Source organism: Gymnogyps californianus, chromosome 1 (genome assembly GCF_018139145.2).
Source record: "Gymnogyps californianus isolate 813 chromosome 1, ASM1813914v2, whole genome shotgun sequence".
Classification (NCBI taxonomy): Eukaryota; Metazoa; Chordata; class Aves; order Accipitriformes; family Cathartidae; genus Gymnogyps; species Gymnogyps californianus.
This window is the reverse complement of record NC_059471.1, coordinates 125,326,547-125,354,258: the sequence shown is the minus strand read 5'-3', so window position 1 is coordinate 125,354,258 and position 27,712 is coordinate 125,326,547. Positions and strand designations below refer to the sequence as shown.

The following is a 27,712-nucleotide window of genomic DNA, read 5'->3' as shown; positions in this document are numbered from 1 at the left end:
TTGGCAAGTGCCAGTACTGGACGCAGGGTGCAATTTAGGCTACGTTTAGAGTAGGAGCACTTTACTGCTAAAGGAATACTAAATGGCAAAGTGCTTCTAGCTGAGAAGCAGCCATACCAGCAACTCTGAGCAATGTGCTGGTATAGTAAGCCCTGCCCATATACACACACATAAGCATACGCACAGAAATGAAACAATCAGTAAGAATTAAAATAAAGAAATCAAAAACTCCCAAGTCAGCTTTGCTGGTATTACTGCATCTATATGAGTAGCTTGTGGTGGCATAACTATTTCATGCTGCTGGCTGACGGGATCCCACAGCACAGCAGCTTCATGGCAGGCAAAGGAAGAAGCGCCTGGAGGAAAGCTGGGTTATGAACGGAGGGGAACATGTGAAGGAATTAACTGAGATACCAGAGATTTAGCAGCTCTCTACTTGGAATTGAGGGGTAATCCAATTTTTCCATCTTCACTGATTTAAGCTTTAATAATAAATCAGCAGTGACTGTACCGGACAAAAATCTAAGAGCTTTTATAATCTGTGGGATTGTATGGCATCCATGTTTGCTCTTCTGTTAGATACTATTTTCATTACAGGTTTTTGAAAATAACATTTCAGAGAGGGGAAGCAAGGCAAACTTATGGAGAGATTTCATCTCCTCTTTTAAGACATAGTGGGCAAAATGTACAAACTGCTGCCACATGACAATGCCATCGCTTTTAAATGCAGATTTGGATGGATTAGTTTCAAATAGTATCTATAGAAAAAAATGATCACCTTCCTCTTTTTCTTCTTTTCAACCTAAAAGGCAGCACCGGTAATCAAAATCACTAAGAAATTTTAAAAAATCCAACTCAGTATCTTTCATTTTGGGGCAGTTTTGTTTCTTTTGCCTATTTAGGCTCTAGACTGGATTATCTCCTAATGTGTGTACAAATCTCATAAATCACCTTTGAGAACTGCTGTTAAATTCTACCCATGCCTCTCCTCTTCCTGAATTCCTTCTTATTTTATCTCTCTTCTCTTTATGACTAATAGCTATACCTTGTTTTATCCTTTCTTGTACTTACATTTATTCCCCAAATGATGCAGAGTGTCTTAACAGTGGTCAGTTGAAAATTATTTACTTTTTTTGATATTGTAATAATGATTACATGCCGTTATGTCTTTGGTTTGGAATGAAGTCCTCATCTTGATTAAATGTGATAGCTGAAATGAACTTGTCTTCAAAGGACTAAACCTTGACAAATCATCCAGAGGAAGGGGAGAGATTTGTGTTTTCCTCCACTTACAGTCATCAGTATATTGCAACCATACAACGCTGGTGTGGCATTCATTATGTAGTGATAACTGTTATGGAAGAGAAGACAAACCTACTTATTTTTCATTTGGAAATGCAAAATTATTAACACAATATTGTTGAAGAATTTTCCTGGCTAGTTTTCCCTTGGCTGCCTCAGGCTAACAATTACTGCTGAAGTTTAATATTTTATGAATCCCCCTGACTATGAAGGTCTAGTAATTCTCCTTGGGAAGATCTGTGACACAGATAAAATGCAGAAATCTGAACAGACATGATGGAAAACTGTATGCAGTAGTGACTGTAACTTTGAGAAACTTGTGTCCCATCAGTTTCTGTGCATCAATTACACAGGTAAATATCTATTTTTTTTGAAGTAAAAAAAATTACTGTTTCCTAGAGTTCAGTAATTCAGGCCTCCATAATTGTAAAGAAAAACCCTACATGATCTGGAACAGATTTTTCTCAAGTGACTCAATTAATTAGTTCCATGTGACAATTAGCAACATTAGAAGCTTGTGAAATTCAACAGTCGGCGAACTGGGCACTTGTGCAGACAGGCAATTTGACATATATAGATAACCCCATTAATTTTTAATGAGAACTATAACCTCTACAAAGTTTGCTTGTTGTTAAATATTTTTAAATGGATCTCAACCTATATATACCCAGACAGTTATCGATGCAGTAGACTATGGCCTGTTTTTCTTAATCAAGCAAAACTACAATGAGAAATTTGCTCAATTAAGAACTGAAGAATTTGGCTGAGTTTTATTCAGTTCTTGGCAGTAGGAAAAACTGGTCTTTCCAACAGTAAGTGCCAGTGCAAAATATTTTGGCAAGGAACAAATGTCAGTTTAGATCTATGAAATTCCCATTTTCAGGCAGTAAAATTAGAATTGCTCTGGTTTGTATTAGCTTAAAAATACCCAAACTCTGGCCTACTATTGTGTAGCTAAGTAAACAGGTATCCACTACTGTGCCACATTCTGTCTTCAGCTATAGTAGCATTTTGACTGCAGTGGAGGTGATTCCTATTTATAAGCAGAATAACCAATATCACTGAGTCCTAACTTTTCCATGTGCTCAATTTATTGATATTGCTACTCTTCTGCTGTAGAAATGATCAGAGTGGTTAAATGTATCTGGTTTGAAGTGGACAGCAGTGATTGTTATTGAGTTCATTTTACTGCATCTTATCTTGGTAATGATGACATTTAATGGGATGTCACAGATGAACAGCTTTACTTGCCTAGCCCCTCTGAGCTAAAAGGAAAATTTCCAAAGATGGAAGAGTTGGAAGATAAGTAGGAGTGTTGCTTTCCTTTAATTTTTTTGAAGGAAATGTTTTTCTTATCATTCTTTTAATCTATTCAAAACTATCCCAAATTATTCCTGGAAACTGGGCTGGAGATGTCATGAGAACAGACATTATTTCATATATCTGATATCTTTTTTTTTTTAACTGGTGACAAGGATCCCATTTAATTAAATGAAAGCAGACTTTGGATGTCTCTGTTGATGTACAGTCCTACAGGCAGTAGGAGAATGAGGGAAGAACCTGTAAAGTAAACCTATCTATTAAATTAAAAATACATACTTATGTTCAGACTTGACTATTGTTTTACAAGGAACTCCCAAGAAAACATGCATGTGGATCCCATTTCCTGCAGAAGTTTGCTTTAAACACTCATGAAATCAACGTATCATACTTCAAAGATTTCTTAGTTCCGCTAGAAGTAGGGCTGTAAATGTTCTGCTCATATCCTTCACCATGGCTTAGCTGATGCTATCAGCCAACCCGCTTCATACCTGTGGAAAAGACTACTTCTGTCTGGCCTGCTAGGGAGCTCTGTAGGGCAAGCATCAGCACTGCAATCAGGTCTATAAATCTTCTAGATTATTTGTGTGCTGGAGTTTCTCTTGCCATTGTGATGAAGAAATAATTGAGTTGCAGAACTCCACCAGTACATATGAAGCTCATTGAATTTTATTCTCTAACAAAAGCATTATTTCGTAAATGGAAAAAAAAAGTATAAATGTAAGCAGATACATATGTTTTTGATATTTGAACCCATTTAATTATATCATTAGTTTTGCCAAATAACATGACATGGACAAGTTAGATGTTAGCCTTTTTTATAATTTAACCAAAGTGTTCATGTATATTGTGTGCTGGCTACACACATTAGTATGTTTGATCTTTGTCCAACCCCAGAAAATTGGTGCAAAAAAAAGCATGGGAGGACCCACGGCTTCCAAACGTGTTAAACTCATTACAAAGACACTTTAAACTTACTCATCGTTCAGTCTCGTTCACTCTTGGTGATGATGCCTCACTGACTAAAAGTAATAATCCTAAATTGAATTTATTTGTAAAGAAATGCAGTGGTGCCATCTTTTTTCCTTGTAATTATAATATAGATCATTCTCAAGAAAAACACAATTTGAAGGTTACCACATTTTAAAATGCACATCTATGGCCTTGCTTATCTGTGTGCTGCCAAAGCACGCGCATTAGAAATGAGCTGAGGTGGCAGTGTCCAGATCCTGAAAAGCCAACATTTTTCACTGCAGATATAACAGACTCCCACAGTTGCTATCTCTGAATGTGGGACTGATGCTCTGAATCAGAATACTGAAACAGGCACATGCTGAATGTTTACGGTTCTCATAAGATATTCTTTCTTTCCTACAGTGCTGGAGGGGAGGGGGTTAGAAAATGATAATTGTGAAATACTGTTGCTGCCTCCTACGAGGACATGCTGCTCCTAGAGAACTAAGGAAATATCTGGCTTATACTTTTTCCCAATGAATTCCTAATGATAGACTTAGACATGCTAGCATCTCTGAAAAAGACTGAAGGCAGATTATAAACTATCTGGTGTTGCTGAGCTAAATAATGGATTGGCCCCTGGCTCTGAGAAAAACTCCTACGTTGAACTTGAGTCCTGCCTGCTTACTCACATCACGGGACTACGGTAGGGGGTGGCAGAATTCTGGTTGTAAGTCCTGATCTGATACGTCTGGACACCATCACTCAAGCAGCAGGCTCAAGTTTTAAAAGAACTAGCGATTTTTAAGCATGTGTGTAAGGTTGTTCAAAACTACCTCCATGACCTTGGGCAAGCACCATTTTTTTTCATTCCTATGGAAAAGGCAGGCCTGATCCACCAGCCCCTACTCCATCTCCGCATGTGTATGTATTGCTTGCTATCACTCCCCTGCTCCTACTTTTTGGCATGTTCTAACCCCTGCTCACAAGTTTCTTCCACCTTGAGCATTACAGTTTGTATTGGAGAAGGAAAGGAGCAATGAAGAGAAGCAAACCAACAGGCAGTGGAGTTTCTTGTGGTGTCTTAAGGTCCCTCAGCTCACACATCTCATTTAGGACACATCTGGAGTTCAGGAGTCCAGACGGGGTCTACAGTGCAGGAATAGAAATAACTTGGCAAGCCAGCCTGTGGTGAGCATCAGGATGGTGCAGCCTGACTGGCTAGTGGTACCCATGCTACCTAGTTTAAAGGTAAATCTTTGATACCTCTGCAAAACATTACAGATGCTTCTGGGACTGCTGTATAGGTATTGACAAGCTTTGCCAATCTCCTTCAGTTCCTCGTTTGCAAAATGGGTCTGAAACTCCTTACTTAGCTCTGAGTGATGCTGTAAGAAGTACGTTGAGCATTTTAATGAGGGCTATACTAAGTCATCAGTTTTCTCTTCTCTTTCTCATGCTCATGAATGTGTAACACTAATTTATGGAGAGAAGAAACTTTTGGTGGCAGTAAGCTCTTTTATGTACTACATTGTTTCTCACAGTCTCCAGTCCCTGCAGTTGATTGTTTACAGGTGTCTCTCTGAACCTCTTAACTTTAAATAAAGCCACACAGAGACCACAAGTCAGTCTTGACGAGCAGACACTTTATTCAGGTTCTCTTCAGGGCTATGAGACCCGAAAGAATAGTTTCCTGAAAATATATGTGTCAAGAAGATGAGCACTCAAGATAAACAATATAGTGGAGGCCAAAAAAGAAATTAAAATAGGATATCCCCACCATGTTGTTTGCTTAAGCAAAATCAGATGGATTTGTCTCTGGGGACCCCAGGACTGGAGCTGCTTTTTTTTTCATGCTAGGTGCCATATTTTGCCTGCACTTTTTTTCCGGCCTTGCTTTTGTGTATATCATAGTGTCTAAAGCAATTATTCACATCAGTTATTCTACTTCATCCATGCAAATTAGAACTGTAGTTGCAGTTAATATGAAACCATAGGTGCTATCCCCAGTTTTTCTGAAATCCTCACTGTATTACTTAAATTCTACACGTTATTGCTTCTTCTGAATTCATTGCCTGGTATGAGTAAATGCAATTCATTAACTCTATTTGAACCCCCCCCCCCAAGCATCCTCCCTATGCCTTTAATTACAACAGCTTTCAAGAACATTTGCCTTTGCAGTCTATGATGCCATTAAGAGATGGAATAGCACTTCACAATTAAAGGGACACATTTCTTTGTCTTGACATTATTGTTTATCCTGGATTAGATCACTATTTTATATGTTTTGGAGCCACCTGAAATTAGCTTGCTTCTGTAAGGTACCTATTTCACTCCAGTTTTAAAACCACCAGAGCAACCTTTTTCAGAGTCTTTTCCAGAAATGCTTCAGTCCTAGAAAAATGTCCGCTTCACTTAAAACAAAACAAAACTAAAAACTATAAGAAGAAATGGGTCTTACTGGAAGGAAACTTTATAACAACTCTACACATTGTGAGAGAGGAATAAAGTTTTAGGCCCTAATACTTATCTCTGAGTAGTGTAATTTAGAAGAATCTTCCTTTGTATCGATGGCATTGTCCCTGTGTAAAATTGGGATAACATGACTGAGCAGAAACAACAACTGCTTCTTGTTTGTAGCTAGTCCATCTCCCGAGAAACAGTGGAGGAGCCTTCCTTACTGCCAACTTTCCAATATGGCATTCAGTGAGACTGTAAAAGTCTTGGGGAGAAGGAGGCGAAGAGGGTAAAGAAGCACTGACCAAAAATCGCACTAGCCTGGTGCAGATTAGTCCATTAAAAAGAGAAAAGAGCGTAATAAGGTCTGGAGTAATTGTTTTAACTTCACTTTTAATCGCATAGGTCCTTGTCATGCTGTAAGCAGCCCAGTTTGCTGAAGAAAGAAAGAAAAGAAAACAGGGCATGATTTGGGTAAAATGCATGGGGAGGCTATGTCTGTTGCATGCACTGGCCTCCTGCCACAGGCTGTTTCCAGTGCTCCAGCTGGGTGGGGAAGGGATGCTGCAGTCCTTGTGTCTTCATCCATTCAGTTGCTGGTCCCTTCACCTCCACCCTGTCCCAGGGTGGCAGAGCAAGCCAGCCTGGGGCCTGCTGTCCCAGGGGCTACCCCGGCCCCTGTGGATTAGCCCTTTGCTGCTAGGGGGATGGGGGAAGGACTCCTACCACCATCAGTGGCTCCCACCTTCAGGCTCAGCTGCTCAGGCTGTACCCTGCTTTTGGAGCTCACCTGTTGTGACTTAACAACTAGGTAGTGCTAATGAGTGAAAAAAGAGCTGAAATGGGTGATCGAAATGAGCCTCTGAAAGCAGTGGAAAGGCTGGCACTTGCATGGTTGTATAAAGGAAATGTTGTTATTCCTAAGGAAAAGGTACTATTTCTACAGCTATAATGTAAGACATTTTTCTCTTTAGCCCCAAAGCCACACACTGGTATACATCTAGGCTTAATGCAAACACTGCATCGGGCAGTTCAGGGACAGTCAGCTCTTACGAGCAATTGTAGCTTTGTAAGCTTTGTTTGGAGTTTTATTAGATTCCCTACTGCAGTCTTCAGTAGACAAAATGGGCTTGACATTTAAAACCCATCTTGTATAATTTTTCTATACAGATACAGTCACCGTAGCTAATTTGTGGTGATAATCAAAAGAGAATTAGATGTTTATGTATCCTATTTGTAACCAGGATAAAAAATTGATTGTTAGCAAGTATATTTATAAAATCAAGCACACAATGTCAAACGTTGTAGCAGTGCATCTGAAGATCAAATGTTTCTTATCGATGTATATATATTTAAATACTGACAGATACTATAGCCAATTCAAATGCCTGTTGGAGCAATTTTTGATCAGTATCGAAACTGTATTGGGTTTTCAAGGGAAGCTCTTGAGAGCAGACACGTCTCCCTGCTGAAGCTGCCCCATAGGTGGCGTGAGCCATCCACTCAAGCACAGACACAGGCCTAACACTCTGCTTTCATCTTTTAAAAAAAACCAAAATAACAAAACCATCTTCACATAATTGTCCTTTATATAGGTCCTACGGCCCGTGTTGGCTGGGGCACAGCTGTCTTACACTGCCTTCGAGTCAGAACTATGATGTCATGATAAATTATAAAGATATTTCTTTCTGGTGGAGGTAAAATCTTATCTTAAGACACAGTGTTCACCTGTGTCTTTGAATGAGGAGGGTCCTCTCTTCTCCCAGTTACTTCGATCACCTACAGACAGCTCATTACAAACAGTGTATTCCTGGAGTTGGCCAGAGCAAATATGATATAAGCTGAGCATTAACAAATACCTTTCCTTTTAGTCCTTTCTGGCTTCTTGTCTTTAGTCTGTGTTTAGTTTTTCAAACACTATCTCGTTTGTCAAAAGGCAAGGGACTTTGTTTTCTAGCTATCCTAGAAGTGTATCATGTTGGAATGTGCTTTGCTCTGAGCACATCAAAACCTGCAGATTTTTCTACTGGTGGATAGAAAATGGTGAGCACCAGCCCTTTGATCTTAATCTTTCTATATTTAGGGAAGAAAGGAAATGAATTTTGAGTGTGTCTGCAGTTCCTATGCAGTTATACCTCCCATTTAGGGATCATACTCATTCCTGGCTAGGTTTAATTGCACGTGGAATGGTGTTTGTATTCCACACCTGACCATGGCAGGAGGAGGTAACGTGTACGTTCAGGCATCTATTCTGTTCCATTCAGCACTACTAAACCTCAGAGCAAAATTGTCCATATCTATGTAAAAAGTGAGGGGGGAGAAGAAATTAAAAGGAGAAGGAAGTCAAAGGAGGATTGTCTGGAGAGACCTTCTATATTCAGCTCTTCACAACCATGGAATACTTGTGTGGGTAACTACTATGCTTTTAAGCCAGGTAGAATGGACATCAGGTTTCAGGTACAGTAAAGAAAATTTGATGAAGGGAACCAACAACAAAATATGTTTTGTATCTCAAGATACAAAAATATCTGTCTCAAGAAGAGTATGAAGGAATATGTTGCACAGCAGCTGGAACAGGTATTCTGCCTGAACTTGAAGGACAAGGTGTGCAAAGTATCCAAGCATCTAAGACTGGAAGTAGATCCCTCATGACATTGTCCGGTATGCCAGTGGGAGTTACAGGGAAAACCACACCAGGCACCTCTCAGCACCTATAGGCACAACATGAGCTCAAGTGTTTGGCACTCATAGTGTGCACTACAAACTCCTAATTTATGATCACGCTGAGATACACCAGGGGTTGCAAAGCTAGGAACACAAAGAAAAAGCTCATTTGGAAGATTAAAAGAATACACTTCGCAAAAAATTTAGCCAATACCTGGCTCACTTACTATCCTATTTTTACTATTTAATCCCATTCACACTCCTAAGATATCTCTGAATATTCCAAGCCCAGGACAGATGCACTCAAAGACAAGATTAATACAGAAGGTTTTTTTCTTGTTTGTTGCTTCAACAGTACAGGCCTGAATATTGGAAGTAGTATTTCACAAAAAGCAGTGGTTGCACTCACTTCTTAGGTACATAAGTAACAAAACTCTTCTTTGGATTTCTGAGGTTATATACCTCCAGGAAAAGAGTCTCCACCTGGTTTAAATTTAGTTGAGTCCAGGAAATAAAAATGTCATTGTCAGTGTTTCACAGGCCAGAGCTAAACCTTTCCTAAAGGAGATGTTAGAATAATATCCAGAGGAGGGAATGAACTCACTGCAGGCAAAAATTATAATAAAAATAATAATAAAAAATCAGACTCCTCCAAGTCTCCTTTGGTTCAACTACAGACTGTAGGAGATTTCTCATAAAAGCATTTGATGTTTTAATGTGACTGTACGTTGGTTAGGAAAAGAGGAACATAACCTGTTGAGAGTTAACATTTTAGGACTCTTCCTCAACATGCTAAATTCGATACTACATTTTCAGCAAGAAAACTGCAGGCCACTTGGCTTCACTGAAGCTGGGTAAGCCTTTTAGCTTATCAAATGTCACATGAAAAAATACCAGGCAAGTTGGGGCTGAGTAAGTGTTAAAGCTTTGTTAGGATGGCGTGTCCTCAAATAATCGCAGAATGCCAAACACAGAGCTTCCCGTGTTCCTTCAGGCTGAGCAGGGATGCCAAGTATCCAGAATTGGAAGCTGTCTATCAGGGGCTTTTTATTTGCTTGATACTGTGCAGACAGCAGAGACAAAATACCAAAAATGCTTGAAATCCTTATGACCTTTCACTGCAAACTGTGAACTTTGTCCGCTAAACTCAAATTTCTATTTACACTGTCAGCACAGGCTCCATGCTGTTGCCTTTTCTTTGCCTTTCCAGTTTTTCATGTAGTAAGGGACAGCTTCGCAAACACTGCACAGGAGGGGGGACCTGAGCACATTCCAGACCTTTTGCAGGTTCAAAATACTAAGTCTCCATGTTGTGGATTGCTTAAAAATAGCTGTAATGCAAGCAAAGTAGCATGAAATATGCTGTTTGCACCCAAAGCAAGTATTCTACAGAAAGCCTTAGCTTTGCCATCAGCTGGCATGGCTCACATTCCCATGTTGTGCGCCGATGCCATGCTGCTGCATAGCTGACCCCATTTACACCATCTCCCATTTACACCAGGAATACACAGGTGACTACAGAGTAAATGGTCCAAAAATGCACTCAGTAAACTACTGCGTCAGCTTCTCAGCTAAAATATCCCTGATTTCAGCATTGTGCTCCAACATTCATCCACCCCTTGTAAATCATGAGCTAGACTGCTGCAGTGAACAAGTACAGGGGAAATTTCAGATGTATAAAATAGAAACTGTGAGAGTGAGTGAGTAGAAAAGTGAGGGTGACTGAGCACTGGCACAGGTTGCCCAGGAAGGTTGTGGAGTCTCCATCCTTGGAGATAATTCAAAAGCCATTTGGACATGGTCCTGGGCAACCGGTCTAGGTGTCCCTGCTTGAACAGGGGGGTTGGACAAGATAACCTCCAGACATGCCTTCCAACCTCAACCATTCTGTGATTCTGTGAAATTGTTCCTATGCGAGACTACTATGAACTGTAATATTTGACAGTATTTGCATAACTTTTGCAACTGAAAAAGGATATCCTTAACCTGTTACTTAAATAAACCCAACAACTACATTGAACTCCTTTGAAACAAAATAGATGGTTGAATTATATAACAAATATTTTAGCTAAACTATCATTATTAGCTGGGTAATTTTTCTGACTGTATTTCAAATTTAATTTCTTTCTGTGGTACCATTCCCTGAACTTTGTAACACAAAGGTATTAATAGAGTTCTGTGTGTGAACTCTTTAGGGTCTAGAAAACTGTCTTAAAAGGCGACATTTCCAGAGAGACTCCTGCATAGGAAATACATTGGTGTTTCCTAAAGAAACTCAGTGAGTTCACAAGGAATCATTACATTGATAAATTATGTCAATGAGGCTTTTGAAAGAAGACTATTCACTTAGTGCTACTTTTCCATGAATGTGGAAGCTATGGAAAATGTGTGGAAAACATTTACAAAGTGATGCCTGCAGCTATATGCTCTATATGTTGCTGTTAATGAGCTATCTGTTAATAAACCATATGCTTCAGCACATAAACAGGAGGATTTATGCTTAATGCAAAACCCATAAAAAGACTTACTGTTTGGTACAACTGTTTCCTGAATCAGACAGGCACATTGCTCTAGTCTTCCATGAACTTCCTGTTATCAGTGTAAAAATCTGCTGCCTGCTGGCTTGAAGTCTCTTATCAGCCTGAGCAACCTTGAGTTAGCTGCTTCTCCTCACTTTGCAAAAGGGCAGTCACTGCGTATCACCAGTCAAAGTACTACCAATGAACTTGTCGTCAAAGACCAGAAGTAAGTGTGTACATGTGTGCACATGTAAGGTTGTCTGGGGAGCAGGGGACTAGAGAAGCAGAGAATTTAATGAGCAGCAGGTCCTTCAGGTCTCTGCTTTGCACAGCCTGGGATCATAAACTTGTCATCATGGTGACTAACAGCAAGCAAGAGGTATCCGTGGAATATCCCCAATTCTAATGATTTGTGGAGGCAAGTTCATCTCGTTCTTTTTCTGTGTTCTTCTGTACTAGAGCTTTATGTGTCAATTATCGCTACTAAAGCCCTAAACAAGCCCCTCTTCTTCAAAACACAGACAAAAGCAACCACTGGGTTTATTCACAATCATGCTTGGATTAGTTAAAGAAACCACATTCACCAACAGGAAAAGAGAAGTAAATTTCTAAGCTATTGAATAACACTGCTATGTTTGGAAAGGATTTTCCTTTTGTAATTCCTCTTTAATTTCCTCCCATCCAGAGCTGCTGAGACGAATCTGAAGCTAGGTTTTCATGAGTGACTAAAGGAGTCCAGCAACTGACTCCTGTTTAAAATCAATGGTCCTGGAAATGTAAGGTAACGTTTCCATAAACACATGAGTAATTTGAGGTTTAAGTTCCACTAAAAATCACCCAGTACTTCCAGCTCCCCAAGTCAGACAGGGAAAAGGCAGACTGGTAAACTAATCCTTATTATCAGATAAGCAGGAATTGAATGGAGAACATAAAGCACAAGAAAATGAGGAGGAAACTGAGGACAGAGAAGACAACTATGTTCAAGAAGTTTATACACTGAGAGGCATAAAAGGCAGTTCAACAGGAAAAAGGATAGACAGAAAGAATATCAGACTCTATAAACTGAAACATTACTTACAGTCACTTAGATTTTCTTTTGATTTTGAGATATAACCTCAGTAAACCCACATAAAATTGTATAATTCTATCACCTGACTCAGTGCCTCTGAATTCAGCACAACTCATTTTTTTCATTCTGCTGAAGTTGAAGTGTCTGAAGTTAAACTGTGCATTTCGGTAACCTTTCTGAATAGTTTTGCTTTCTTTGTTTCAATTGTTGTTTTTCAATTTAAAAATATTATTAAAATACCACATTTGGGTGGGTTGTGACTACCATGACACTGTGTAGAAAACCAAAGCAATTTGAAGCAAGCTAGACATTCTGAGTACATTTTTAAAATACCTTATTGCTTAAATAAAATAAACTTAAATCTCTTAGTCTAGCAATTACTTTCAGATGTTTGATTGTTTAAAGAACTGTCATATCAACCACTTAGAACTGAGAAGTACTATTTTGATATCTTCACGAGTTTTCTCTAACATCTGCTCCCTGCCTTATGTTGGGAACTACATACTCATCTTCATTGTCTCTTGTATTTATCTTAATTTTGCTGTATTTTATTTTATTAGAGGAAAAACTTAGCAGAGCTGTTTGTGGCAAGATTTAGTTACAGGAAACCCAAAACCTAAGCCCCAGTTTCAGCTGAGACAATTAGACTGTTGATTTTGGTAGCAGCTCAGGACTTCTATTGGACCCAAATGCCTTTCAAATGTATCTGCCAGTTGATGCTCAAGTCTGAAAATTTTCTGTATTCTTGCAACAGATAAAGGGCTTTGTTTCCTTTTAATTTGAGGGATATTTCTATCCAGATCTGAATGTTTTGCTGAAATTCTTCTCTATTCACTGGAATAGATTAAAAAAAAAAAGGAAATAATAACATTTTCCAGAACTTTCAACCCTTTTTCAAGGCTTTTTTTCCCCTTAATTCTGTTCCTTGATATCTGTGAATTGTTGAGGACAGTGTTTGTTTTTCTGAAAGCAATTTTGCCACGCATGAAAAGTAGCAGGTGCTAATTTGTAATGCTTAGCTTAACTGTTGCTTTTTTCTGTCTAGCAAGTGTATTTAATAGCTCATATTACTGTTTGACCTGCTGCAGGTAAAGGACTCTAAAACACTGAACATGTGATACTTTTTTTAAAGTGATCTATATTATTACATAACACCAGAAGATCTTTATCGAAAGGTTTGAAGAAATTACTAATAAAAAAAGCAGTGTTCTTATACAGTCTTTTCATCAACTGGTATAGAAACTTTGCAGCCGAGTTATCAAAGTCCACTGCCATTCTTGGATGGATGTTTTATTGCTAGGTGGATTGGGCTCTAAAACTTTCTTATGGATGCGCTGGGAGAATGTAAATACTAGCTGGGAAGTGTTTTATTCTCTATTAATATTTTGTGGGCTGGAGCCTTGGGCTATACAGTTTCTTTTTTTTTTCCCGTGGTTTTTTTTTTTTTTTTTTCTTGTTAGACTTTTATAGCACCCGACGTAGGGCGGGTCACAGCAGCCGACGCCGGGTGAAACGGTTACCAGGGACAGCTCCGGCGGCGGACACTGCCAGCGAGCCTAATACCCTGGCGCTGCGCCAGTCCACCCCGGTGCCTGGAGAAGTTCAGTGGGTTCACAGAGCAGGGTCTCTGCCAGGGCTGATGCTCTAGAGCCGCGTGTTTGTAGAGTCATGTTTATGTGACTCTACTGGTTTCATTTCAGACAAATTGTGTAGGATTTCTCCGCAAGAGAGAAACACGATCAAATGTGGCACTCATCCTCCTTAAAAGATGTTCAGAAAGTCTGAGGAATTTACGTGATTAATTCTTAACTTGTGGATTCTTTTGATTAGCTATCTAGAAACCAAACCAGAGTGCAGGACACTACTGCAACGCAGCTTGTTAAGCAATAATACATTTTTTCTTCCAAAAGTCACACTTGATAACAAACAAAAGTCATAGGCATAAGATGACTGTGGATACTATGAGCTAATGTCTAGTTGTCAGAAACTTTTCCATTAAGGCTCAGAATGATGTTTAACATATTCTTCCCACTCTTGAGCTAAACTAAACATTGTATTAAACATGGATTTCCCAATGAATGTTACTGCTGTTTATTTTTACATGTGCATATATGTGGAAGCAGACACGTGTAGATAGGCATTTTGAATATCAAAAGCACATCAATAGCACGGTTCACTCTGTTCCCAGGATATAATGTTTTTTGACATTTCTTTTTTAATGAAACCTGTCCTTACTCTTTCCTGACCATAAAAATAGATTTAAAACAAGTTTCTTTAAACAAACATGAAATGCCAAAATTACATGTTCTCGCCTATTAAACAATGGAGAATGACTGAAAGGGTAGATTTCTTTAATTATCTAGGAAAAAAAATGCTGCTGAGGATGATCACCAAAATTTATGTACCATATATTTTTCTACTTAAAATTCAAAAGCTTTGGTGTACAGCAAACACTTGAATAACTCATCAAATACCGTGTAGGTGATAGCTTTAAGACCACTTCAGTTTTATGCCTTTGCGTTTTGTTTTTGGCATTATGTATAACCCATTTAGGATTTCAAAGCTGGATATACTTACATTTAGATTTCGGGAGAGGGCAGAAGAAGGACAGGTTGTTTGCTTTTCACTTTAAGAGACCTAGATTTCCTGATTGTGTTAGGCCCGTTGTTACTTTGTTGATTTTAAGTTGGTCCCTAGGGGGAAAAGAAAGCTTATAAGAAATGTATGAGCACACTATCCTTTTTTGCAGAAATATTAAGGAATATTGGCCAAGATTTTCAAACATAGTGGCTTAACATAGTCTTTTAACTCCATATTCAGGCTTCTTATTCAAGGTCTACTGTTCAGAAGTATGAAAACCTGGCAACTCATTCACTTTGAGTAGCCTTTTTAGTTACTCAATGCTTGTGAAAACTGATGTAGCAGTTTGAATATGGACTAAAAATCCTAATATTTGGTATTTTTGTTGGCAATCCTGTAATAATTATGCTGTAAATCAAAATATGAGTTTGGATTTCAAGAAAAGTGCCTTGAGCCTTGTTCCCACCCTTCTGCAGAGACACTGCATAGCTTTTTCAGATTGCTAGGTATAAAATTATCAGTTTGAAGGACAGCTGAAAAACTTCTATCATCTTTCTCCACGTGTTTTGCCCCCATGAAAATGTACATACAAACCCTTTCATGCAATGTGCAACATAAAGTAATTAGTTCCCAAGAGGCTTGGATTGATATGATGTGCTTGGAACCACCATACAAAGTCCCAAGTGTGACTGCACTCATAACGTGAGGATGCTAACAAGGGGAGCCACAGGCAATGCTAATGTCCTATATAAAATATGCTTATCTATTTTATAGGCTAATCACTCTGATGCAGCTGCTACCAAGTCATATGTGCTTCGCCTGACTCAAATCTCACTGACTGGACAAGAGTCTCTGTGATTTGGTGGGCTCAGTTGCCATTGAGATATTTAGGGTTCAGTGTGATAAAGTCCTGGATGGTGAATTCTGGAGACCTGTGCTCCAGCTGGAGTGTGAGCACATACTTGAGTGCTTTGCTGGACCAGAGCTAGGGAGGGCCCAGCACCTCTCTGCATAGCCCCTGCCCTCAGCTGCTGACAACACACTCCTTTTGCTGCTCAGTGTCCATCCCACATGAACACACAGGCTACTAGAAAAACAGCTCTTTAATAAGCAGGGTGATGCTCTTCACATGCTGATTGGCTTTGTGGTTGAAAATTGAGATATTTGGCCTAAAATCTTCCTTGCCTGTGTTTTTACTCTCCAGAGCCACTGGTTTCCCAGCAGTCAGAGTAACACCAGAGAGCCAAACACACCCGAAGGTATTTCTCCATTTACTTTAAGCATTTTATCAGCCAGGGCAAAATGAAAACTCAAGAGTAGTGGCTCCTAACCTCTGCACAGCTCAGCTTCAGCAGTGCTGTGTACCCCAGGACCCAGTGGGCCCCAGGGAGCTGTGCCCTGGGTGGCCCGGCCGCCATGAGACTATGCTAATCTTAGAGGGAGGAAGCATTTGGAGAGGGAGGAGAGCCAAAAAGGAGTACTGATTTCACAAGCGAAACCTGCGGGTAGCTTGACTGTTTTACCTCAGATTTATTCAAGCCCATTTGAAACATGCCCACTACCCCCTGTTTCATCTGAATGCCACACCTGGGCTATTGTAAGGTCTCTCTCTTTCAAATCTGACAAAAGAATTAACTAAATTTTGGTCAAAATAGTACATTTTCACAAAAGAAGCTTGAATCTTGTAGACAGAGGAGCATTTTCTGCTAGAAAGGAGATCTCAAAACATGAGCCCAGGTACCTCCAGAGCACCTTGTTGCCAACCAGACCTTGAGCTTCTGGTTGCTGGCTGGAATCTGTCTCTCCATTTCAGGTGGCTCCAGCTGCCCACCCAGCCCCAGCATGGGCTCCGAGAGCTGCCACATGATGGCAGCCAGGTGGGTGCCTTCCTCACGAAGCCCAGAGCCCTCGCAGAAAGTAACTGCCTGCTTTCCAGGCTGTTTGGTTTAGATTAGGGATTAGATTAGTGATGACAAAGCTTTCTGGCCTCTGGTGTCAAGTTTATTTAAAAAAAATCTCTGTAATGATTGCCAGCTCAGTTCTCTGGCAATACCAGATCTAGCACTGGCCCCCAATCCGCCCTTGCTTTGGTAGATAATCTGTGGTGATTTTCTCTTGATTCCCTCCATCTTTCACAAGTGGACCCCTGTTCAGTTTGTGGTGCTGTTTAGCAGATGTGCTGCCACCTGGGGAACTGATAGGAGATAATGCCCAAGTACTGTGTATTATTTGCAATTGGTTTCATCCAATTCATCTGAGCTGTACAAAGAAATGTGCATTTGGCACCTTTCTGAGAGGACTCTAAAGCCTGGAGAGCAGAAATTGCCAACGCATTATGCACAACCTCATTGCCATTTGCTTCCTAGTTTTATGAAGAGTAGCTTTTTATTGTTTATCCTGCCAAACAGGCCTTCTCCTTCAAACAATGAGTCAATAATTCAGAACACATCTACACCCATTCAGCACTTTTAGAGACGGCTCTGGGTTCCACAGTTCAGCTCTGGATACAAACTTCTCTGCAGCTTGCAGGTGTTTAGGTTTGGGGCTTTGGCTCAGCTTCTTGTGTGGATGAAGGAAAGTCACAAAGTCAGAAGTAGCTTTGAATAGCTAGCAAAATGGAGAGCTGCCAGACTGAAGGGGATGGCAAGCTACTTTGCCTGTGCCTGAGGAGAGAGGGATTAGGCATTTCAGCCAAACAGCTCATTCCTGCCTCCTGTTTGTACCATCCATGCTGCTGTTCTTGCCTTTGTGGGATTAGAGAGAGGATAAACGAGAGCCAGCAAGTACCAGAGGGCCCCAGTACAGCAGTAGTAGCAGCAGCAGCAGCAGCAGTCACATCTGCCCTTTCTACCTCCAGCGGCAGCAGGATTTCTCTGGCTTTCTGCCCTGGTCCTGTCCTAGTTCCTGTCCCTCCAAACCAGGACTGACCCCTCCTTGACAATCAAGAAGGTACAGAAAAATGTGTAGACGGTGATGGTGGAGATAGTGGAAGTGAAGGGAAGGTCTCTGGGTGTCCTGCCTCCGGGGAGGAAGGGAAGGAAGGAAAAGAAGTGGTCCCAAGGAGAAGAGACAACTGTAGGAGCAGAAAAAGTGTCCTGTCCCCTCACAACCTCTCCACACAGAGTCCCCTCAGTCCTGAAAAAGCCCCCACAACATCACTGACACAGTCCCCACCCTTCCCTCTCACGTGCCTTTCCCCATCCCACGCCACCACCGCTACCCCTGCCTGCCTTGCCTGCTCCAAGGATGCCCCTGGCCAGTGCTGAAAGTTTGGTTTTGCTACACAGTGTAATCAATAAAAAGCCAAATTCTGGCTCCAGTAAATCACTCAACAGGCTCCCACTGATTTTTCTGAGAGGAACTCCTGGCCACTTTGAGATGTTGTTCTCTTTAAAACTATTATTATTATTATTATTATTATTATTATTATTATTATTATTATTATCATCCAGCTCTTCATGTCCTGAGACTGATCACTTCATGTGCATTCTTCCACTTAACTAATTTCAGAACTGAAAACCTATAATGGTGCAATATATTTTTTTTAACCTGAAAAAATAATCTCATGAAAGATTTCCTGCTGATACAATCCCCGTCTCCCCTGTGTTATTCAATCACGTGGAGATCCTGATATATATATTAGGACTATTTGGAGAAATTCCAAGTCTAAAGCCATAATGTTGGGGAACATGAAGCAACACAAGGCAGTCTTTTTATGGAGAAAATAAGTCCCAGGAAGGCTTTCTGGAGAAGCAAGGGAGGGAGGGAATATGAAAGCGAGAGAAGAATGAGAGAAACCTAAGAGGAAACATAAGCATTAGATTTCCTGATTGGTAGAGTTTCATTTCATTGCTCTGCTTTTAAGAATTACTTAGTGCAAAGCTGTAGCTGAAAGGAGAAGGGAGAATTTATCTTCTGTGTACTAAATCTTAAAATATAGTAAGGTGGCATGCACTCTCCTCTCCTCTTCCTCCCACTCTGCTGCCTGCAGGTATTAACTGGGTGTGGAAAACATTTTGCGTTTGCAATTCAAGTGCAGAAAGGCAAAAGCAGAAAGGCAGAAAATAACTGTATTCTCTCTCTTAACACAGAAACAGCATGACTCCTGGTTAATTTAAGTAGTCACATAAATATAACTTCTATTTTAAGCATATACTTAAGTCCTGCTGATTCAATATTTAGCCCAAATGCAAATGACTTTTGTGGAATGAGGTTTGCATTGAACTGATCTACTTAGTAAAATATTTCAATCTGGTGTTTGAGGAACAAAAGAGGAATCTGGTCAATTGTTGCAAATGCCTCTGTAGCAAAATTGCTGCTGTACTCATTGTTCGTGTTACTTTCTAGTGAATTTTTTAAATTTTTGTGAGAGAGAACAACTATGGAATAGAAGACTGGTCTGGAGAAAAGTAACAGGAATGTGTACACATAATTACATCTTTTGAAAGTAGCATGCTACATAGGATTTCCTAAACTGTACCAGAAAACATTGACATCCTGGAACTGACATTTGTAATTTCAAATACCAGCTTTCCAAGCATAATTAGTGTCCTTGTAAATGTTTCAGTATCAAATTTGGGACTCACTTTGGACAAGCCAGTCCATAAATTCTACATTATTTTTTTTTCCCATTTATTATTTCCTTTTCCAATGCTCCAGGGATGACAGCTGTGATATTTAAAGCTAAGAAATAGTAAATTGAAATAGCATGTTTTAAAGTATTTATTACATTTAATTACAATATATATAAGTTGCTTTCATTTATAATTCACTTTTTTCTCCTGACATTGTTCTTTTTTTGCTTGAAGTACCTATGATTCTCATCCTCCATTATACAAAATACACAAATACTTTTACATAACTACAGCTTTCCTCTAGTCACACACCAAAATAGAGGGTAGAGGATATGAAAATTACTTATGACAGATGAGTCACATTAATATTTTGTTCTAAGCCATGAGAAAAATGAGACACAAGGGGTAGGAATAAGAACAGATCAAAACCCTTAGTGCTTTATGATCCAAAACTGCAACTATCTATTGAGGTGCAAAATGTTCTTTTTTTAAATAAAGTGTGAGAAAAACGCAAAAAGTTTTGTACTGCAAATGCTGGCAGCACACAATGTTGCAATTATTCTCAATATTTTGAGATGCTTGAGTCATAACCAAAACTTTAACCAACACTGAGGTAAAAGCATTTTTATATTCCTTCACCAAAAAAAAAAAAAAAAAAAAAAGTTTGTCACAGTTGCTTCAGAAATGGTGTGCCAAGTTTCTACCGGTGACTGATGATAAAAACAGAAAGGAGGGATGTCATGATATCCTCTTGCCTTTTTTCTTTTTTCCAGCACAGTAAATTCACAATCATTCAGACAGTACTCCTGTTAGCTTTATCAGATTTCTGTGCTGCTAAAAAAATCTTGTATATTCTGTCTTTGAAAAGAGTAATTCTGATTGCCTTTTACAGATACTTTACTATTTCAGTGCATGTGGCTAACTTAGTCTGGATATGAAGCATTATCTTGCTTCCTGTTTAGAGGACAGTAAATAGGATTGGTCGCATTGGGTACATTCTCAGTAGGTTACCACTCACTATTAGACTTAAAAAGAAACATTAATCACTCCATCTGATGTGATCAGGTGATATTGTCTGTAATTTGGGTCACCACTGAGTGAACTAGGTATTCTGTTTCCTAAGACCTAAGTATTCTCTTTTTTCATTCCCTCTTCTTGACCTAGTATCCAACGGAGAGCTCAAGTCAGCAAGATGGTAAGCATCTTACATGAGCTCGTCAGCACGCTCAAGCCTTGGGAAAGGATGTGCTCCTTTTGGTACCTGATGGAAGCAGGCAGGGACCTCTATCAAAACGCACTATGAGAGTTCTTCCCTGGCTGCACAATGGATGCTTCAACATGGACCTGACAGACACTTTAGCCTGCCAGGCCTCAGTTCAGCAAAATACTTGAGTGGGGAGGGATCTAAGCATGCATGTAGAGACGTGTATTTCCCTGACTATGATAACTTCAGTGTAACTGTACGTGTGCTGTAAACTCTGTGCAATTACTCTATAGGATTGGAGTTGAGCTGTGTTTCTCATCATGAGAGTGAATTAGGTAGGTAAATATTAGCTCTGCTTAACGCTGCTTGTTTGTTCTTCCAGCTACTAGCAGGGGCCCTGTTCCTACCCACTCCCCATTGAAATCTGTCTTCTCCTCATATGATAACAAAAGTAGCTGTTCACAGTGCACACCATGCTGGGCTGGGCTGGTTTTATGCCACTTTTTCATGCTGTGTAGGAGAGTTTAAACATTGAAAGTGAACAGACAACTTATGGAAAATCAACACGAAAGATTAAGGATGAAAATTTAAGAACTAAATGGGTGGTCTTAACCAGACAATTCCTGTGGACTTTATTCAGAGAAATACATGGCTAAATAATTAGGAACCGGCACAATCCACATCATGGAATTCTTCTACCTTCTTAATTTATGAAATACTTTGGACTTGTTCTATAGGTATAAAACACATTTCCTATCATCCATCAAACGTCAGTAACTTGATTCTTTGTGATTAGGCTATCCAAGGCTATTGGGGTGTGATTGCAACTTGTTTGCAAATAGGTATAGTTGTTGCACTTTGTTTAGTCCATGAAAATTCAGTGATTTAGTTTTTGTTTGCCAGGCGATGTGTGATACTTGCCTTGAGGTAAACATAGACACTGGGTAATGGCAGGCCATTTCTTTAGTGATACTGGAACTATCACAAGATGTGTTTCTTGTTAATAGTTGCTTATAACTGTGATAAGCTTCTCAGGCTTTTCAGCCAAAACAATTCCTACAAAACCACCTCCCCAGAAAAGGTTTGTAGGAGCACGCTGAACTGCAATTAAAGAGTAGGCCTCCAAGTGCCAAGAAGATTATAGGGAGGTATTATTGGTCCAGACAGAAATTTTGCCAGGCCTTCAGGACAGAATTATGTATCACTGCGTGTTTCTCTCTGGTATGTTTCTACACCATGAACTTGGACAGAATTTCAAATTTATGATGAAATCTAAGCTCTGTTAAGACTACTGAATTTCTGTCTTGAATTTTTTTCTGATTCTAACTAATACATAAGAAGATTTGCTAGTGCCAGCCAAGACTAGCTATTTCTGGGAGAGGTACCTGTAAAAGGAAACAGTAGATATAATGGACATGGTGTAATTTTAGTCAGGTTATTTATGCATGCCTCTTAAAAAACAACAAAAAACAGAAAAGTAAACTTTCCAGTTCCTTACTGCTGCCAATCTCAACAAACCAATTCTTTATCCACCCTGGAATTTTTATCAGCTTAGTCTCATGTTATAAGGAAAAATGAAGTGAAATGCATATTTTTTATATAATCTAACAAAAAGTCAGAACACATAATATAGTATGCAATGACCAATGTGCTCTATTTACCACAGGTATAGGTAGTGTTCCTTACCCTGATTGGCACCAGCCAATTCTTGCTGCTTTGTTTATTTGTTTGGCTAAACTCCCTGAACCACACCACATCCTTTTATGTAATTTACCTTAAAAAGCTAAGCGATAGCCATAAGGACTATGTTAACTTCTGCATAATATATTTGAAAGAATTGTTCTAAACACCATAAATATAATCATGATGAAATATCAGAGCAGAGAACAACCTTGACTGTCATCTGTGCACCCTGCGTGGGCAGAAACAAACAAACAAACAAACAAAAGTAAATTCTATCCTCCATTGCTGATACCCAGATAAGTGAATATTAGACACTCTACATCTTTGATCTTTGGCAAATGGAAAAAGCTTAAAGGACATGAAATTGCCAAACAGTTTCTATGTTAGCATTATAGAATCTCACATCATAAAGAAAAGGAAAAACTTTTCTGTTCAAGTCTCTAGAGCACTGAGTTGATAAAGTAATTAAACATGTACCTAATTTATTTTTGAGAGTAATTAAGTGTTATACATTGAGTTACTTACATGACTAGTTTCTTTGCTGAATCAGGGGCTTAAATTAAACTGGTGCAAATGCCCCCATACTTAGCAGAGAGCAAAATATCAATTGCAGAAAAGCGTGGGTTTTTTTAACAGACTTTTTCTCTTAAGTAAAATCAAAGCAATTAAACATATTCAAACAGATGTGTGTTTTCTACTCAGGTTGGGATGAGGAAATGAAAAGGAACACGGTCTACTATTATTAATCAAAAAGTAGAAATGTTATATTTGTATATTTCATCATAAAGTAAAATGCTTTCAGGTTTATAGAGGAAAAAGTACTGAAAATACGTTCAAAATGCCACCCTTGGAAGTAAAATGCCTTTGTGGACTGTAAAGTATGAACTCCCCTTCATCCCCCTTAGGGATTCATGCTGTTTGTTGTCCATTCCTTTTAAGGCAAGATTTTAGGAGTTTCCCATTACAGGCAAGCAGGAGAATTCCTCTCCATGCTAATATAGTACCCGATAAGCTTATGCCAGTGGCTTATTTGGTCATCATTACAGTAGTACCTAAATATTCACATATTTATCTTCACAGTACCTTGTGAGGTAGGGAAGAGGTACTGCTCCCATTTTGTGGCTGGAATGAGGCTAAATCCTCTCCCCAAGGTTGGTCAGGAAGTGTGTAAGAGATGTGGGGCATAGGAAGGAGGTATTCCCTGCCTCAGGGTAGTGCCTTAGTCAGTGGGTCAGCCTTCCTTTCTACAGGAATATGAAGCCTTATCCAGGACCAGCAGCACAAACACTGCTTGTGTGTTTGAAGAAATTATGACACATCCCAACTCTTGAACTGTGTTTCACTTGGGATATGTCCTGTGATCTCAACCAGATCTCATGTTCCCCTGCCCCTTGCCTCCGTAACCCCAAAAAGCATAGCCTGCACTTTTCCAAGCACTGAATTATTTTTATCTTATGAATGTCATTAGCTAATTAAAACTTACAGTACACACTGTGTTTCTACCATGCTTGGAATTTCTATCCCAAAATTTCATCACTTGATGTGATTATATAGGTGGTATTTATACATGTGACTGTACTAGACTCCCAGCTGTACTGCTATGCAAATTAAAGGCTTTAAAGAGACAGCAGTTATTAAAGTGAGGTGTGTGACAAGTCAGAAATGATGCTCAGATGTCACACATGAGTAATGAAATAAACATTTCAAATGCCATTGAGTATATTTAATTAATAAAATGGGCTGGTAAAAATGAGAACATTAACTAATGACTTTAAAAGAAGCATTTAAAGATTTTCTCAAATTTATACAATAAGAGAGAGCACAAGCACTGCAAAATGCAGTAAGTACTTTGACCTCGCTGAAATCCTACAGACAGTCTAGAAACAGAAAGAACATTTGGATGGAAATACAACTAAGCAGAGATTCTGGAAATAATTCAGCTATAAAAAGCCACAGGAGTCCAGGCTTTGATGAATGCCTGAGACCATCCTATAAGGAATAAAAAGATGTACCAATGCTAATTCTAAGGAAAGATACCTCTTCTGAGTTGGACAGAAAGATTTTGGTGATAAGAATGTTTCTAATCATAATCCTAAAACTTCTGAAATTATGAAGGTGTGTAGACAGTACAGATCCTGAATAAAGATGGATTGTAAGACACTGGCAACATTCTGGCCAGCAGATTGGAAATAATCTTCTCAAGTATAAATCAGATGTATCACTGTAGATTAATTAAGAACAAGTTCATAATGATGTTAGTTCATTGATTTCATTTTACATTTTCATAAATGTAGAACTGAGTCTAATGTCAGCCTTTTCTGGAGGTGGCAAGAAGGATTTTGATAGTGGGATGGATTGGTTACACTCAAACTGTTCTCCATACTGTAGCTATCTGAATGTGGCAATAGAACTTCTCTGTTGTGGAGTTCACACTGCAATTAGTACTAAAATCAAATTTGCTTGCATATGGGAGAACAGCTCCAGGAGTTAACCCCTCTTTCTTTTATCCCTGATATTTTAAGCTGAATTCATTTGAAATTTTATGCTATGTCAGTTATAAAACCATTTTCTAGGTAAGTTCCACCTTTCTTCCAGATGACATCAGAGTGACACCACAGTCAAAGTGATCTATACAGTTGTAACTTCCAAGATGGATCTACCATTACCTGTAGATAATTTAGATGTTACGTGGGGTAGAAAATAAATGTCCTCTGTTTCCATGGCTTAAACTATTGAGAATTTAACAGACTTAAATACCTTCACTGGTGTCCAAGTCACAGGGAGATGGGGAATTCCTAGGGACTTAAATATTATTAGTGATTTCATGTGGGATGATCTCAGATACCATGTTGAGAAGTGGTAGTCTAAATCTATAGGGAGGCATGGAGTTAAACAGAATCTTTGGCTTTTGCAAACTGGAAAAATACCAGCCCTTTCTTCCCTCAAAAACTGATGAATGCAAATGAAAACATAAAATGACTTATCTTCCACAGCAGCTGGTTAATGCCTTTAATTTCTTAGGCAATAATAGTACAAGGTTGACTGGGATAAGTTTTAGGTCTGGCAAACATTAAAAAGATATTTCAAATCTTAGCAGGATAGCTGGCAGGTTTGGTAGGTACCCTATTTGGTTATGATAACAGTAAAACAAGAGATATGGTTATTTTAATTTAAAATTGAACTTGAATAGGACGAGGTCTGATGAAGGAAGATGGGTCAAATTGCAAATTTGACTGATAGATATAACTGTGTTAGAGATCAAAACTAGCAACAGAATTCCACAGCTATTAACATCCTATTTTTATATCACTATTTCCCGGTGAATTTTTATTGGGGAAAGAAGCATAAAATTTCTGAGTATAATGGGATGACTCTGACAAAGGATGGGGAAAATTAGATACGCTTTGACTCCCAAAAATGACAAGAGAAAATGAATCTTTCATTCTTCTAAAATGAGCACTTATTTGAGGAAAGATAGAAAGATATCCCTGCAGGTTGCTTTTTCCCAAAGATGAAATCTTTGTTAATTAGATGTATGAATACTTGCAGAGGTCACCAGTTCCGTGAACATAAATGTCTCTAGCAGAGGATGTGAAATGTGATGGTTTTAAGAATCCATGTATCACCTACCTGGTAGATCCTACTCTGAGACTGAAAAAAAAGATAGGGGTAAATGGGGCAGAACATGTAAAGATATGTTGTCAGCTTATCTTTGGCAGCTTAAGAGCACATGAAAAACAGTCTTGTTAGATAAAGGAGCCACCTTCCACAGAAGTCATATCAGCCAGCAGGCAATTCTTTTAACAGCTCTGTGCTAATGTCTCTCCATCTGCAAAACGATTATATTAACATTTACCTACCTCATAGTGGAAGCTGGAAGAGCTTAATTAACATGTGTAGTTATTTAAAGCTCTTGGGTTGAAAGCTGTGCTAGAGGTCCAAAATGTTTGTTAATATTATTATTTCTATACCCAGATGACTTGCTCACATGTTTGCAACACGCCAGCATAGAAACCTACTGGATGCAATGCAGTATTGGACAGTTCACCAAATGAGAAGCTCAATGGCATAAACAATAGTTATAACTGGCAGGGTGCTTTGGAAGATCCACCCATCTTAAGGCTTTATTGCAACTCTTTGGCCATACAGAATACAAATCAGCTTTGATTTATGATTCTATTAGCTCCAAAGCCACTAAGGAACGGAGAGCTAGAGTCTGGAACGGAGCCGGGAATTCATTCCAGCAGCATGCAATCTCATTTGGGCAGATGTCACAACCTCCACCTTGGACTGAAAGCTCAGTGTGAGCCAGCAGAAAATACATTTTTAATATGCTGGATAATAAGGCAAATGCTGTTATTTGGAACTACTATCAAAGACACCTGCTGACAGTTGGCATTAAAGGCAACGGCACCTGCTAGACACACTGCAGGGGGAGAAGTGAAATCTGATCCTTGTTGAAGTCAAGGGAAGTTTTGCCATTGACTTCAAACATGCCAGAATTTCTCTTACAATGATTAATGATTTGTATGTGTATCTACAAGGTTATGGGTAGTTTATGAAACTTTTATACACAGGCAGATGTCCATGTCAAATAATGGGGATGCTGAGATACCAAAGGAATATAATCAGCATAATAAATACCTAGTAGAAAAAAATAGATAGATCACACCTTGTGTTAAAAATTGATTGATTCCAGAGTTTGACATCATCCCCCACACAAGTCATAAACCAGATCATTCAGTGGCATTGGTGGTAGGTGAAAAGCACTTTTCAATGCTTAGATGGTTTGTAACTTCTAGTGGTAGGACATTGTCCACGAAATCTGGGGGGTAGAAAGAATTCCTGTGCATTCACTTTATGCAGTAAATAATTTGCCTGACTCCTCTTTAAATTTATGCAAACCCATGGGCTTTGATGGACATCAGAAATAATTTATCCAAAGTAAGCTCTGAGGAGAACCAGTTCTGTTTTTTGCTTGTGTATTTTGCCCAGTGTCTCTTTCTTCCTCTGTATTTTAGTATTATCAGTCTCCTGTAAGTGTCTACATTTTTTTCTTGAAATTATATAAAAAATTTGAAGCTTTTAATAACCTGCCAATAAACCCTCTGCAGCTGAGTCTGCTAAAACACCCCTGTTTATTCTCTAAAGGGAGCAAATTTGCATGCAGGTTTTTGAGTATGCTGAGAGAATGTTTCTGTTGAAGTAATTTTTTCCAGTAAGATCCCAGAGTGCTTGTTCAAGAGGCTGGTCTGACAGATGAACTTTCACAAGCTGAAAAAATTTAGACTGGTTGTGTGCTTCCAGTGTATATATCACTAGCTCAACACACAGACACATGTGAGGCTTTTATGCAAAGCCTGGACAAGAGCCTGACACCTTGTTT

The 27,712-nt window shown here is 39.1% G+C and overlaps 1 protein-coding gene across 3 annotated transcripts in view; it reads right to left on the bottom strand.

The window, feature by feature from the left end:
* COL8A1 (collagen type VIII alpha 1 chain) overlaps positions 1-27,712 on the bottom strand; it is a 93,421-nt gene that overhangs the window by 20,434 nt on the left and 45,275 nt on the right. For 2 of the 3 annotated variants that reach the window (XM_050895434.1, XM_050895444.1), the window contains one exon: positions 14,863-14,978. The exons of the other annotated variant lie outside the window; for it this stretch is intronic. The gene's annotated coding sequence lies outside the window, so the exon portion shown is untranslated. The remainder of the gene's footprint in view (positions 1-14,862; positions 14,979-27,712) is intronic. 3 annotated transcript variants of the gene reach the window in all.